This window comes from Phacochoerus africanus, chromosome 1 (genome assembly GCF_016906955.1).
Source record: "Phacochoerus africanus isolate WHEZ1 chromosome 1, ROS_Pafr_v1, whole genome shotgun sequence".
NCBI classification, from domain to species: Eukaryota; Metazoa; Chordata; class Mammalia; order Artiodactyla; family Suidae; genus Phacochoerus; species Phacochoerus africanus.
In genome coordinates, this window is record NC_062544.1 from 114,066,961 (window position 1) to 114,081,075 (window position 14,115).

Consider the following 14,115-nt stretch of genomic DNA (forward strand, 5'->3'; position numbering starts at 1 on the left):
CTTATCTCCCCGCCAGGTACTTTGATCATCTATTCGATCCTAACAAGCCTCTGAAGTTATCCCCAAGTAAGGAATGAAGAGGAACCGAGGCTCAACTGAAGCACTGATCAGCTAGCGTGCCTCTCTGGTGGATAGGGGGGTGCAAACTTATCCTGTCGGATCCACCACTAAAATCATTCTCAGGTTTCTGGCCTGGAATTTCCGCGCCTCATTCACTCCTGAAAAAGTTATCTCTAGCATAGACAGCTCTGTTGAGGGAGGAATTGCGGTCCATCCGGTACCGGGAACAGCGGCCTCCGCTAGCCTCTCAGCGGAACTTTCCTGTCGGCGGCGCGTGTTCCCGTCCGGGCGGCCGGGCGCGCGGGCCGGGAAGGGGACGCTTTCTGGCGCGGACCGCCAGCGGAGGCTGCGAGCGCCGCCGCCGGAGAAGACCGACGCTCAGCTAGAGCCAGCCCGTGGCGCCCGGGCCTGGCCAGCTGCTTTCCTCCAACCCCGCCGCCGCTGCTGCAGGCACTGCAAAGGCGGGCACAGCGGAACGCTAGGCCAGTCGGCCCTGCCCGGCCCGGCGCGGCCCGGAGCAGCGGCGCGGGAGGTGAGTGCTGCTGCCTGCCCCTGGCTCCCTGCTTGGGCCGCCGGGACCCGCAACAATGGGGGCCGAGTGGGGAAGCGGCCCGGGCTCCTGGCGCTCAGCGGCCTGGGGTAGCAAGCTGGTCCCGGTGGCCCGGGCCTTGGGGCACTGGATCCGACCTGGGAAGCAACAGTGGCCTGAGGCTTGGCAGGGGTCTTGGCCTCTACCCGGGGCCTTGTTGGCTTTGGTATTCAGGGTTTTTGTAGCCGGGAAAGGGAGTCACTGGGGCACGAAGACTTAACTTTAGTGGCGTGCGCTCTTGGCGCCTGATGCAGACGCCCTGGAGGCTGACCGTAGCTGGTGGATGCGGGGGGGCGGGGGTTGCGTTTGGAATTCTAGGGGCTTCAGTGTGCCTGGTCCCTAAGGCGAATGGAGATGCGTCTGTCCGCCCTCCCCCGCCCCGCGCAGGTCTGTGAACTTGGCAGACCGGGGTCTGGCTGGGGAGAAGGGTAGGGTATTGAATGTTTAGCTTCTCTGAGGTAACCGGTGATTATTTCCTGGAAAGGCAGGAGCTCAGTTGGGCACAGGGGAGTTGAGCAAAGAGCTGGATTCTCTAGGGTCCTGATGCTCCTGGCTTTGAGTGGTTCTCCGGCAGGGAACTTGTTACAGGGTGTCACTTAGGGTGAAGCCAGAATTGTGAATTGGAGAGTATAGAGAAGGGTTGGTAGGCTACTGAGGTTGGAGAATTAGTTTTTTAAGGGCCATGGCGATGGCAGCCTGTGAGTCGAACAAGGGACCTTTGCAGAGTGGGCTTCCTGATAGAAAATGACCTCTTACTGCGGGGGAGGGGTGACTCAGATCTGCTAGAATTCCTGTCGCTTGCTAGTGGATGTGGCTGACTGTGTTGGTGGCTGGGCACTAAGGTAGATGGAGCTGGAAGGGGTGTTTGGGGCTGAAATGAATTTGTTCCTGAGAGGAAGACAGTGTGGACCATTTCTTCTCACTCCAAGTCAGAATGATAGCTGCAATTGACAGTATTTTAAGTAAAGAATTTCTTTGTGGTATTTGGATCCAAAGCCTTTCTCTGTTCATTTTTTTTTTCTCCTTTGTTTCTGAATTGTGACTTATACTTTCTTTTCAGCATTATGGCTATTGTTTATGATGTTAGATAAACCTAGACACCATAATATATGTAGATTCTAGGGATTTTCAATCCATTTCTCATAAATTAAATTACTTTAAGCCTCTTTTCACTAATTTCTGTGTCATTGTTTAATGTGAAAACTCTAACAGTTTATGTTGTTAAAAACTAATTATATCCCTATATCCATGAAGCTTCATTTTCTCCTACTACCATGAAGTCATTACATTGAATCTGTTAAATCTTAGTGACTTTTATTTCAAATCTCCCAGGACATTATCTTCACTGGAAGTGTTGTCTATCTTCACTGAATTTGATATGTACACTGGATGCGTCTGTATCATTAAAACGCAGTGTGCAAACTCCAAACACCTGAGCTATGCACCAGAGATCTGTGTTCAGTATTCAGGCAAAAGTTGGTGTGGTCTCTGTAGATGAGATATCAAACCCTATATGAAAAAAAAAAGTGTCCGAATCATTGCACATTTCGAGTTTGTTTAGAGCATTAGGAAGTGTGTTGCTTCATTGAAGTATAGAGTATAAGTTTTTAGATTAGATATGAGGGTAATACTGGCCATTTCTCTCTGTTGTACTGATAGTTCTGGGGATTGGTTTTTCCCTTAATCATTAAGAAATTACACATTTCCCTTAAACTGTATTCTTTCTCTCTGTATGTCTCTCTGTCTCTTTCTTTTAATTTTTTTATCTTAAATACTTTATTCTTTCATAAACCAATATCTATTGACTTATGCCAGGCACTGTATTGGGCACCGCCACAGTGGTGATACTTTTCACGTTTTAATAGTAGTGGTTCATATTTTAGAAATGGCTATAGGTCTATGAAGGAAGAAGTGATTCAGGCATATCAAACTTTTAATCTGTAAAACCGTTCAATAAAGTTTTTATAAAGTATTGATTTTGACTAGTGACAATTGATTATCTTCATATATATTTCCATGGGTAAAATTCATAATGGTATGTGCTTGCTTTTGCATTAGTTTATTTAAACACATCTGTTTATGCCTGTAGACACACCCCAAGGTAAACACTTTGTTTCTGTGTGTGTCTTGGTAAGCTGTGTTTCACAAATACTATATATGTGCTTAGGTTCCCCAGGAAGCCTTTCCTTTCCACTGTGGTTTTGGGAGCATGAAGGTGTTGCTTACTCCTTTTGTCTGGTTCACTGTGTGTAAGATGGGAGTGTCTGCTGATGGCTTGGAGTGCTGTCTGCTAGAATAGGAAGAATAAAATTAAGGTAAGACTCAGTCTATTTGAAATTCCTTGCCTCTTAATTTTTACTGCATAGATTATATTTGAATGCTTTTTTTTCTTTAATTGTTAAACTCCATTCTGATCTAGTTAAATGAAATTCTTGCCTTTGCTCTCTCTCTCTCTATTTTGGCCAGAAATAAAGGAAGAAATTTAAAATCAAGGCATTTAGCTAATAAATAAATTATTTGAAGTATCTCTTAGTATCCATCTGGAAAGTCACTTGATCAAATAAAATAAAAACAGCTTTAATTGTTGCTTTGAAGGCAAGGTGATTGCTGAAAAATGTTTTCGACCACCTTTTAGCCAGATGGAGCCACCTCAGAAACTCCTGGAAAGAAGTCTTAGAGTGTTTGATTTCTTTGGAGTCATCCCATTGCTACGTCTTGCTTGCTTTTTGACCTGCATAAGCTGTTAACCTCTCTGCACCTTGTTTTTCAATTTTTTTTGTGTGTGTAAAATGGAGCTAATACAACTTTTACAGGTTGTAGTGGGGACTGGTGATGAAGACCTAGTGCTTCATGGGTGGTTAGTGCTTGCTGTTAGTAGTAGTGTATATCATTATGTAGAGTGTACTTTTCTTTTCTTTCTTTTTTTTTTTTTTTTTCTTTTTGCAATTTCTAGGGCCGCTTCTGTGGCATATGGAATTTCCCAGGCTGGGGTTGAATCGGAGCTGTAGCCACCGGCCTACGCCAGAGCCACAGCAATGTGGGATCTGAGCTGCATCTGCAACCTACACCACAGCTCACGGTTAACCCACTGAGCAAGGCCAGGGATTGAACCTGCAACCTCGTGGTTCCTAGTCGGATTCGTTAACCACTGTGCCACGACGGGAACTCCTAGAGTGTACTTTTCTCAGTAGTATCAGTAATAGGAGTGTGGCTGGCTGCTATTCATGGATGAGAGGTTCAGTTTCCTTGACTTGTAAAGAAGGCAGCCTTCTGTGTGTACCTTTTGGCACAATGGACAGGTGAGAGTATTGTTGAGGTAGTCTACCCAGGACTGGTGGGCAGGAGTCCACATTATAAAGTCCAAGGTGACTCCTGGCACTGGTAGGTTTTTTTTTTCCTGGCAGTTTCTATGGGGAAGCCAGGAGGTAACTGTTTGGTATGTCTTTGTTTTGGGAACAGTGGGCATTCCCAGTGACACTGCTAGAGTATGCTAGGCAGCATCATGTATTGTGTGGCCCCTGATGAGGATATTTCTCTAGTTTTTTTTCTGTTGGCATCAGATACCTGACTTTAGTCTTTTTGCCTGCAAGGCTCCAGATGCTGGAGAGATTTGTCATCTTTCTCTAATTTGGGCTAGTTTGATAGAATCTAGCACTCTGTTCAGAAATGTTTCTGATGAACAGAAGGTTCACAGGCTTTGTTATAGAATTGTTCAGTTTTATTTTTTCCCTGTGAGAGGGGAAAAAAAAAAGTCAAGAGAAAATAAGTATGAGCCAGACAGAAATGATTCAAAATAACTGGCCCTAAATCTCTTCTAGTCTTAGTCAAATCCCCCCTTCATTCTGGGTGGTTATTAACTCCAGGTAAAAGTATAATATTGGAGTTCTTGCTGTGGTGTAGCAGATGAAGAATCTGACTGCAGTGTCTCAGGTTGATACAGAGGTGTGGGCAGATTTGATCCCTGGTCCAGCATAGTAGGTTAAAGAATCCATTGTTGCTGCACTTCTGGCATAGGTCACAGCAGCTGCTCGGATTCAATCCCTGGTCTGAGAACTTCCATATGCTGCAGTTGTGGCCATTTAAAAAAAAAAAAAAAAAAAAGAGTTCCCTGGTGGCCTAGTGGGTTAAAGATCCAGCATTGTTGCTGCTGTGCCTCAGGTCCCTGCTGTGGCATGGGTTCAGTCCCTGCCTGACCTGGGAACTTCCTCATGTTCTGGGCATGGCAAAAAAAAAAAAAAAAAAAGTAATATTCCTCTGGCCTCAAAATACATGAACATCTAGATCCTGGTATATCTCTACTTCAGCATCTCACAAGGACCTTTATGACTTGGCCTCTTTGGTATCTTTTCTTTTCTTTTTGTCTTTTTAGGGCCACACCCACAGCATATGGAAGTTCCCGGGCTAGGGGTTGAATCGGAGCTATAGCTGCTACCTACACTACAGGTCATGGCAATGCTGGATCCTTAACCAACTGAGTGAGGCCAGGGATCAAACCTGTGTCCTTATGGATACTAGTAAGATTAGTTTCCGCTGAGCTATGGGAACTCTGGTATCTTCTTTTCTAATCTCCCTTCTGCCACTATTCCTGTCACTTGAGGCTGTATAGTGAGTTCTTTGAAGATCCTAGCATGCTCTAGCTATTCCTTCTGCTAATTTTCTTCCCCATTCTAGTGCTCGTTTGACTCTTAGGCTTGAATTTACTAGGAATTCAGGCACCACCATCACTTAAAAGTCTTCCTGAATTCTTTCCAGTTTTAGCTGATTGCCTTTCCTTTGTATGTCCGTTGCAATCTGTGAAAGCTTCTTTCATATTCACTGTACTCTTTGGATTATTTTTTTGTGTTTTCAGTGCCTACATTGTGACCTACTTGAGGGCAGGACCTTGGGTTGTTTAACTTTATATCCCATTACCTAATCATTTCTGACATAGGAGTAGCTATTCAGTAAATATTGAGTGAACAAGTGAATGATCTTTGCATATGAAGTGACATGAAATCATTCCTTGTGGAGCTGGTGGTGTGATGAGTGTTCTGACTTCATGACTGCAACCGATCCTAGCTGGAGTGCCTCTGCCTTTGTAATTCCAGGTTACTAAAAATGGCATTCAGTTTTGCTGTGAAAACGTGTTGCTTATTCCATACGATTCATGGTTTTAATGCTGGGGAGCTGTTTTTTTTCTTACAATTTGCTTTTTAGGGCTGCACCCATGGCATATGGAGGTTCCCAGGTTAGGGGTTGAATTGGAGCTGTAGCCCTGGCCTATGCCACAGCCACATCCACAACACCAGATCCTTAACCCACTGAGCAAGGCCAGGGATCGAACCCACAATCTCGTGGTTCCTAGTTGGATTCGTTTCTGCTGCACCACGATGGGAACTCCCCAATGCTGGGGAGCTATTACTTGGTTTCTTTGGGTCTGGAAAACGTTTTCTTTGAAAGAGAATGTGACCATTCTTTGTGGGTATTATCTAGACCTTCCATTGGCCATTTACTGCTCTGAGCACTTTGTCCTCATGTATGAAAACCAGTGAGCAGTCAATTTGGGCTATAAAGTCCCCGGACAATCACTCTCCAGGCTAGGAGTGAGTAATGGCTTTTTATTTTTTAATTAAAAAAATTTTTTTTTTGTCTTTTTGCCTTTTTAGGGCTGCTCCCGTGGCATATGGAGGTTCCCAGGCTAGGGGTCTAATTGGAGCTGTAGCTGCCAGCCAACACCACAGCCACAGCAATGCCAGATCCGAGCCATGTCTGTGACCTACACCACAGCTCACAGCAATGCCGGATCCTTAACCCACTGAGCAAGGCCAAGGATCGAACCTGCAACCTCATGGCTCCTAGTCAGATTCGTTAACCATTGAGCCATGATGGGAACTCTGGTAACGGCTTTTTTATTTTTTATTTTTTGTCTCTTTAGGGCTGCACCCATGGCATATGGAAGTTCCCAGTCTAGGAGTTGAATCAGAGCTGTAGCTCTAGGAGTTGAATCACAGCCACAGCAACACAGGATTCAAGCCACATCTGCACCCTACATCACAGCTCATGGCAACTCCATATCCTTAACCCATTGATCGAGGCGGTGGATACAACCCGTGTGCTCATGGATACTAGTCGGATCTGTTACTACTGAGCCACAATAGGAACTCCTGGGAATGGGTAATGGATTTAATACTAGAATGTTGTGACTTTTGTCAGCTGATGGACCTTTTGAAGACCCAGCTGAGCTCATTGTCACCATATTCAGGATATTAAGATCATTTGCCCAAACTTAATTTAGGAATTTGAACTCAGTGATTATGAAATTATGTATATTAGTTCTTTGTTCAGCCTAATTCTGCACTAACACTGAAACTGATATATTCTTTGTTGGGAAGCTGTGTGTTCTGAATTATCACCCTAGAAGTAATGGAATTGTGCCAATTCATTTAGTTACCCTCTTGGTTCTTCTTAGCGGTAAAATAACTTGAGAATATACTGTCTAAATTACTTTGATTTAATTTTCATGGTTGTTCAGATCACATAGCAATCCCACTGGCCAGGTGTGAGGAACTTTATTGAAACCTACATAATGCAGTTATTCTTTCATGCAGATGACTACAGAAAAGGAAAGCATGAAAAGTTAACTGTAGTTAGATTAAAGATAAAAATTGATGTGAAATAAGACAGAAAACTGAGACAAAGTGTAAAGCACTTTAAATGTGGCAACCAACTGTTAAATTGAAGACTTTGTGAGCAGTGTTAAATTTTTTTTTTTTTTTTTTTTTTTTTTGCTTTTTAGGGCCTCACCCGCAGCATATGAAGGTTCCCAGGCTAGGGGTCGAATCAGAGCTGTATCTGCGGGCCTACGCCACACCCACAGCAATGAGGAATCTGAGCCAAATCTGTGACCTACACCACAGCTCGAAGCAATGCTGGATCTTTAACCCACTGAGCGAGGCCAGGGATCAAACTGGCATCCTCATGGATCCTAGTCAGATTCGTTAATCACTGAGCCATGACAGGAACTTCGCAGTGTTGAAATCTTGAAAAGAAGCTGTTATGCTATAGGTTAAAAGCAGTAAAAACAGGGACAGTTTCAGCCAGCATAGGCTCATTGAATGTTCTAGCATCCATTCATGGTTTGATAGTACCATTGATGAAAGTCATATATAGGTAGAATTGAAAAATGTTTGCTTTACTATAGTATACTTCACATATTATGATATTATAGTTTATAAAACACTTTCGTATGCATTTACTGCATCCTCCCAACAGCCCTATGTGGCAGATATCCCCATTTTATAGATGAAGAAGCAGAGGCCAAGAGGTGAAGTGACTTGCTTTCAAGTGCACAAAGCCAGTAAGAAAAGCTGGGACTTGATGCTAGGTTTTCTAAGTTTAGGACCCTTTTTATTTATTTATTTTATTTTTATTTTTTTTATTTTATTTAAATTATTTTTTATTTTTTATTTTTTTGGTCTTTTTGCTATTTCTTTGGGTCGCTCCCGAGGCATATGGAGGTTCCCAGGCTAGGGGGCGAATCGGAGCTGTAGCCACCAGCCTACGCCAGAGCCACAGCAACGTGGGATCCGAGCCGTGTCTGCCACCTACACCACAGCTCATGGCAACGCCAGATCCTTAACCCACTGAGCGAGGCCAGGGACCGAACCCACAACCTCATGGTTCCTAGTCAGATTTGTTAACCACTGTGCCATGACGGGAACTCCTAGGACCCTTTTTAATGTTCCCAGGGAATAGTGTTAGGGCTTCAGTTTGGGGTGACAGTCATCCCTACTACAGGCCTCTGGCCAGTAGAGGATATCCATACCCATAAAGAAGGTAGTAGTAGAGCAGCCTAGTAACACTGGAAGGGCTGGATGTGAGGGGAACCAAATGGAGCCCTCACTTTCCTCACAGATCCCTAGTGGTCATGAAAAACACCCAGAACTAGGTGGGAGATCTTTTTGCACTTGAGGCCAGTGATGCAAATTGTGGTCTTCCTCCTAGTATGATAATGTATAGAAATTGGGAACAAAAGGGGAGTTTGGGAAAGAATCCTCTAGGTGCATTTCTGGATTGAGTTTTGGCTCTTTGTTCTCATTGTGCTTTCCAGTCTGTCTCCTCCATCCCATCTCTCCATCTTTCTCTTTTTCACTGTTTGATCCACCTCCTACCTTAATTTGGATCTGGTTTGCCATGGTTCACAGTTTCAGTGCTGCCCTCCTCAGGTCTGACAACCTGCTTGACTTTGCATTTTATCTGCTCTGCGAGTTGCCAACACAATTCTCTTTCCTTGCTTCTTTTGCTGCCTCTAGATTGCCCAGTGTTGCTGGGGAGTCAGGAAAATGGACTGCTTTTGTTGTTAGCACTTCCCACTGCCTCACTTGTGTTCTGCTCTCTCTGCCTCTCCAGGTGCTCTTGGGTTGCATTCTCAGGGTCCCAGTTCCCACAGCAGCTGCTTGTATGTTTACCAAGGCTCACTTTTCCCTCAGGCCTTAGACCTGCTGTCCATCTCCCTTATCCTTGACCTGTGACCTCAGTTTAGGACTTGTGCTCCTGATTTTTTCCCCTTTCCTGTCATGACACTTTCATCATTCTTGTTTTTGGAAAGTCCTTGACTTTTTTTTTTTCCCTTCTGATTATGCAGTTAACATATGAGGTAAAATTTAGGCATTTTTAAATAAGGAGAGGAATCCATAATCCCCTGTCTCAATGTTAACCACCATTATGAATCTGGTTTATATTTAGCCACACTTTTTTGCACAGTGTATGCTAATAGGTATGTATTTGTGTTTCCGTGTGTCTGTGAGATAAAGTAATTCCTCTTTTTTTATGGAAATAGAATCACAGTATATCTACTTTTCTATAATTTGCTTTTTTTCTTCAATTAATGCTTTTACCTTGGGCATTTCCCCATGTTTAGGACACATATCTTTTTATTTATTTATTTATATTATGGTTGCAGCCATGGCACATGGAAGTTCCCAGGCCAGGGATTGATTGAATCCAAGCCACAGCTGCACCCCACACCACAGTTCTGGCAGTGATGGATCCTTAAACTCACTGCACTGTGCTGGCGATTGAACCTGCATCTCGGGGCTGCAGAGATGCTGTCCATCCTGTTGCACCACAGTGGGAACTCCTATTGTATCTTTTTAAGTAGTTACAGGTAAGATATATTTGTATCAATTTTCCTAGTCCCCTGGTGAGAGACATTTGTTTCTGTTTCTTTGCAATTACAAGCATCCTTGTGTATATATCTTTGTGTACCTCTTTATATACATTGTATACATCTTTCTGTTCTTTGTATATGTCTTAGGATATATTCTTAGAAGTGGAATTTATGCATCAAAGGTTATGCATATTTAAAATTTTACTAGCATTTACCACATAACTTTCAAGAGATTATTTCAATTTATATTTCTCCTCTAACACTGAACATTATCAATAACTTTAATCTTTGACAATTGAAACCTAGTTAACTAATTTTTTTTTTTTTTTAATGGCCACATCTCTAGCATATGGAAGTTCTTGAGCCAGGGGTTGAATCGGAGCTGTAGCTGCGGCCTGTGCTACAGCCATGGCAACACCAGATCCAAGGCACATCTGTGACCTATGCTGCAGGTTGCAGCAGCACTGGATCCTTAACCACTGAGTGAGGCCAGCAATTGAACCTGCATCCTTACAGAGACAGCAGTGGTTCCTTAACCCATTGAGTCACAATGGAAATTCCTAGTTAACTAATTTTTATTTACATTTCCTTATTGAGGGGGATCGGCATCTTTTCATGTTTTTGCTTCATATATAGATTGACCAGTTAATTGATTACTCAGTTATCTCTTTCTAGCACCTTCTGTCCTCCATCCTTCCCCTTTTTGTTTTTACCTATATACAATGTAGAACTATAGTAACTTTGCTTAGCTCTTGGCCTCTCCTGCTACCCTAGCCCTCTCTTTTCTCCACATTTTTACATTAAAAATCAAGTCTTGGAGTTCCTGGCTCAGTGGTTAACGAATCCGACTAGGAACCATGAGGTTGTGGGTTCCATCCCTGGCCTCGCTCAGTGGGTCAAGGATCTGGTGTTGTCGTGAGCTGTGGTGTAGGTCACAGACACAGCTCAGATCTGGCTTGCTGTGGCTATGGTGCAGGCCAGCAGGTGTAACTCCGATTAGACCCCTGGCCTGGCTGGGAACCTCCACATGCTGTGGATGTAGCTCTAAAAAGAAAAAAAAAAAAAAAAATCTGTATCTCTTAATCCTTTTCGATCTGGCTTCTGGTCCTGTTTTTCTCCTGAACTCTACATCTGAGGTGAATTCTTTGTTGCCTGAACAAAGATTTTTTTTTTCTTGATGTTTGTTCTCCCTTGTATTGACTAATTCCCCATTCCCCATCATCTGTGCAGGGAGGGAAGCTGCATGAGTGGAATTTTTTTTTTTTTTTTTTTTTGCCACATTTGTGGCATCCGGTTCTGGGGCTAGGGATTGAACCTGTGCCATAGCTGCAACTTAAGTCACAGCAGTAACAATGCTGGATCCTTAACCTGCTGCACCACCCAGGGAACTCTTTGAGTGGACTTTTTATTATGGAAAATTTCAAATATAATACAACAGCAGGGAGTATAGTATATGAACCCCATACACTCATCACTCAGTTTCAATAATGACTAATATTTCCCCAGTTTTTTCTTTTCTTATTTATTTATTTATTTATTTGCTTTTTTGGCTTGCACTCCTGGTCTACGGAAGGTCCCAGGCTAGGGGTCAAATCAGAGCTGTAGCCGCTGGCCTACAGCACAGCTGCAGCAACACCAGATTCTTAACCCACTGAGTGAGGCCAGGGATCAAACCTGTGTCCTCATGGGTTCGTTACCATTTGAGCCATGAAGGGAACTCCAAGACTTGATTTTTTTTTTTTTGTCTTTTCTAGGGCCACACCAGCAGCATACGGAAGTTCTCAGGCTAGGGGCTGAATTGGAGCTACAGCTGCCAGACAATGCCAGAGCCACAGCAATGCCAGATCCAAGCCACACCTTCGACCTACACCACAGCTCACTGCAACACTGGATCCTTAACCCACTGAGCAAGGCCAGGGATCGAACCCGCAACCTCATGGTTCCTAGTCGGAGTCGTTAACCACTGAGCCACAACGGGAACTCCACGACTTGATTTTTAATGTAAAAATCCTGGTTCTCATACCTACTGTTTAACGTAGGATGTTGAACATCTTTTCATGTGTTTTTTGGCCATCTATTTCTTCTTTGGAGAATTGTCTGTTTAGATCTTCTGCCCTTTTTTTGATAGGGTTGTTTGCTTTTTTTGGTATTGAGCTGCAGAAGTTGTTTATAAATTTTGGAGATTAATCCCTTGTCAGTTGCTTCATTTGCAAATATTTCCTCCCATTCTGTGGGTTGTCTTTTTGTTTTGTTTAGGGTTTCCTTTGCTGTGCAGAAACTTTTAAGTCTCATTTTTTAATTTTTGTTTTTATTGTCATTACTCTAGGAGGTAGATCTGAGAAGATATTGCTGCTGTTTATGTCAGAGAGTATTTCGCCTATGTTTTCCTCTAAGAGTTTTATAGTATCTGGTCTTATATTTAGGTCTTTAATCCATTTTGAGTTTATTTTTGTGTAAGGTGTTAGCAAGTGTTCTAATTTTGTTCTTTTACATGAAGCTGTTCGGTTTTCCCATCACCACTTGTTGAAGGGTCTGTCTTTTCTCTATTGTATATTCTTGCCTCCTTTGTCATAGATTAGTTGACTGTAGGTGCGTGGGTTTAGTTCTGGGCTTTCTATCCTGTTCCACTGATCCATGTTTCCCTCTTTGTGTCAGTACCATACAATTTGATGACTGTAGCTTTGTAGTATAGTCTGAAGCCAGGGAACCTGATTCCTCCAGCTCTGTTTTTCTTTCTTCAGATGGCTCTGGCTATTCTGGGTCTTTTGTGCTTCCAAACAAACTTTAAGATAGTTTGTTCTAGTTCTGTGAAAAATGTCCTTGGTAATTTGATAGGGATTGCATTGAATCTGTATATTGCCTTGGGTAGTATAGTCATTTTGATAATATTGATTCTTATAATCCAAGAGCATGGTATGTCTTTCTATCTGTTTTTGTCATCTTTGATTTCATCAGTGTCTTATAGTTTTCAGAGTACAGGTCTTTTGTCTGTTTAGGTAGGTTTTTTCCTAAGTATTTATTCTTTTTAATTTGATGGTAAATGGGATTGTTTCCCTAATTTCTCTTTCTGAGCTTTCATTGTTAGTATATAGAAATGCAGTTGATATCTCTGTATTAATTTTGTATCCTGTGACTTTGCCAGATTCATTGACGAGCTCTTACAGTTCTCTGGTAGTGTCTTTAGGATTTTCTAGATATAGTATCAAGTCATCTGCAAATAATGATAGTTTTACTTCTTCCTTTCCAATTTGGATTCCTTTTATTTCTTTTTTTTTCCCTCTGATTGCCGTGGCTAGGACTTCCAAAACTATGTTGAATAGTAGTGGCGAGAGGGGACATCCTTGTCTTGTTCCTGATCTCAGCAGGAATACCTTCAGCTTTTCACCATTGAGAATGATATTAGTGTATATACACAATGGAATTCTACTCAGCCATAAAAAAGAACAAAATAATGCCTTTTGCAGCAACATGGATGGAACTAGAGGCTCTCATACTGAGTGAAGTAAGTCAGCAAGAGAAAGACAGATACCACATGATATCACTTATATCTGAAATCTAATGTATGGCACAAATGAATGTTTCCACAGAAAAGAAAGTCATGGACTTGGAGAGTAGACTTGTGGTTGCCAAGGGGTGGGGAGGGACTGGGATGGATTGGGAGCTTGAGGTTAATAGATGCAGGCTATTTCCTTTGGAATAGATTAGCAATGAGATCCTGCTGTGTAGCACTGGGAACTATGTCTGGTCACTTATGATGGAGCATGATAATGTGAGAAAAAAGAGTGTATACATGCCTGTGTAACTGGGTCACCATGCTGTAAGTAGAAAAAAAAAATAATGTATTAGAGAAATAAAAAAAAAAAGAGAGAATGATGTTAGCTGTAGGTCTGTCGTATCTGTACTTTATTATGTTGAGGTAGGTTCCCTCTATGCCCACTTTCTTTCTTTGAGGGTTTTTATTAGAAATGGGAGTTCGATTTTTTCAAAAGTTTTTTCTGCATCTGTTGAGAGGATTGCATGGTTTTTATTCTTCAGTTTGTTAATGTAGTGTATCATACTGATTGATTTGTGGATATTGAAGAATCCTTGCATCCCTGGGATAAATCCCACTTGACCATGATGTACAATCCTTTTAATGTATTGTTGGATTAGGTTTGCTAGTATTTTGTTGGAGTTTGTTTGTTTGTTTGTTTGTTTTTGGCCTTGGCTATTTTATTGACCTCAGAGCACCCTTTGGATGCAGTTAAAAAAAACAAACATATACAACAAGAACCAGAACTATAGGCGGACTGGTGCCACCTGACTCCAGGAGAATATC

The 14,115-nt window shown here is 42.5% G+C and overlaps 1 protein-coding gene across 3 annotated transcripts in view; it reads left to right on the plus strand.

Annotated features, from left to right (window-relative positions):
• The first annotated feature begins 401 nt into the window (after positions 1-401).
• Positions 402-14,115, plus strand: part of RAD54L2 (RAD54 like 2) — a 106,671-nt gene continuing 92,957 nt past the window's right edge. For 2 of the 3 annotated variants that reach the window (XM_047775557.1, XM_047775576.1), the window contains exon 1: positions 402-592. The gene's annotated coding sequence lies outside the window, so the exon portion shown is untranslated. Of the gene's footprint in view, positions 593-2,816; positions 2,965-14,115 lie in introns of all 3 variants that reach the window. The other variant, XM_047775566.1, reaches the window with a different exon arrangement.